The 2,039-nt window shown below is 49.9% G+C and overlaps 1 non-coding gene across 1 annotated transcript; it reads right to left on the bottom strand.

Moving 5' to 3' along the window:
- Positions 1 to 394: 394 nt before the first annotated feature.
- On the bottom strand, positions 395 to 578 carry LOC116853516. Its single transcript, XR_004379996.1, has one exon. It is a non-coding gene; the product is annotated as a U2 spliceosomal RNA (small nuclear RNA).
- Positions 579 to 2,039: the final 1,461 nt, after the last annotated feature.

The raw sequence follows: 2,039 nt of genomic DNA on the forward strand, positions 1-2,039 counted from the left end.
ATTACGCCGCGTTTTATATACCTTGAATCTCGCTTGATTCGCTATTTACCGCGGTTGTTCGGCGGTCGCGCTGTTTACTGTTTTGGAGGACGCGCTGTCCTCTTGCGCTTTCGGTTCGCGGTGTTCAGCTTGCGTTGTTATTATTACGTAACGATATGCATCGTTACAAACTTATTCGAATTTCGCAATACTCTGTGCTAAGATCTTAATACAAACATTCTATCAACAGGGGAAGCAACGCGCGCGAGCCCTGGACAACGGAAAACCGGCGGTGCCTCCGGCGACGACGAGGACTTATGCAACGAGCGCGAAATGAAAACTCTGAGGGCCCAGACTCTGCAACTGATTTTCTCTGCCATCCAGCATCTAAAGAACATAGATTATGTTTAATTAGACCTGTTGGGCCGAGCCCTGCAGTACTGCAGCGCGGGGCCGACCCGTGGAGGGGTCGGAGCAAGCTCCGGTCACCCTCCTGGCTTCAAAAATCAGTTTAATATTCTGAACCCTCGTTGAGGGTTGTATCAGATATTAAGCTGATAAGAACAGATAAGACGCTTTTATTATTATTCAGTTAATAGTCCACCGGGGACATTGCCCCCGGTGGCAAATACAAATTAATTTTTAGCATTGTATGCCGTACGCTAATATATAATACTTGTTTGTTGCAGGGGACACTAAGCCCCCCCTGCTGGGGCAAGACGAACACAGAAGAAGAGTAAACATCTATATGTGGGCAAGACGGAATAATACCATTGGGACGGCTACTAGGCCGCCCCAATACATCAACACATCACGCCGACAATTTATATAAATAATTAAACAATAAATGTGTACCCCGCCGCTGCGGGGTATTCGTACAGCGCGTATATCTGTTTAATACTTATAACTATTCGCGACATCCATTCCTACGTACATTTACACACTTAGATACAACCATTTATATACAATATCATTATTACACAAACAATCGCGACACACGCAACCGATGACACGTCCCTCCGGAACGCATGACCCGCCGCAGAATAAATAAATAAATAAATAAATATGACTGTACATACACGCTAAAATAAATAGTAGACACAATAAAAATGTAAATAAAATAGATAAATATATACAATAAAATAGAAATACGTTTAAAATGTGCAACCGCGGTGACGACGGCGACTGACACAGTCGCCACCGCCCCCGCGGCAGTCAATTATCTCAAACAATAGAATATAATACAATTAAAACAAATAGAAGTCCCCGCGTGTATGGGGCGCGATAAAAAAAATAAATAAATAAATAAATATGATTAAAATGCAGCAGCCGCGACGGCGAGAGCGCCCTGACGGTCGCTCCCGCCGGCGCGGCAGTCAAACACTTCAAAAATAAATAGATATATAAAAAGTTGCGGGTCCCCCGGGGCAAGACGTGCCCTACGCGACATTCTCGCAGACGAATTAGGCGCGAGAACTCTCGTCTCCGCCATCCGCCCGCGCGCCAGTCACACGGCGACGAACCGCGCGAGGCGGAGAAACATCAGGAATACTACCGTCCGCAGGCCGCGGAGGCGCCTCGTACTGGCGGACGCCGGACACGTGCTCCACGTAGATATCCCGTGACCAGCGAATGGTATCCGATACCATAAGCCGGCGCATCATCGCCCCATACGCCTTGCTTAAGCGCAGGAGCTCCAACACCGGCTCATTCCTCGGATCCCACAAACCAAGGGCCCCGACGACGAAGGCCGTCACGACGACCCGGTATCCCCGCCGTTGGAGCGCTTCAGCCAAGGGCGAGTATTTAGCAACTTTCCTCGCCCTAGCCTCATCAAACGCCGCCCAACGGTTTTCGAAGGGAACCGTGACGTCGCATATGACGACGCTCTTCGAGGGCTCGTGCCTGACCACAAGGTCAGGTCGTAGCGCCCCGAGTTCCCCCTCGAGACCCCTGACCCGCTGGTTAACCGTGATCGACCCCGGCAGACGACAGGCCTTCCTGAGTCGCAGCAGGATCGAGTCGTGACGCCACTGGACGGCAGCAGAATGTGGTCCACA

Source organism: Odontomachus brunneus, unplaced genomic scaffold, assembly GCF_010583005.1.
Source record: "Odontomachus brunneus isolate Ranch 3 - 2012 unplaced genomic scaffold, Obru_v1 Obru_scaffold_341, whole genome shotgun sequence".
In the NCBI taxonomy this organism is placed as follows: domain Eukaryota; kingdom Metazoa; phylum Arthropoda; class Insecta; order Hymenoptera; family Formicidae; genus Odontomachus; species Odontomachus brunneus.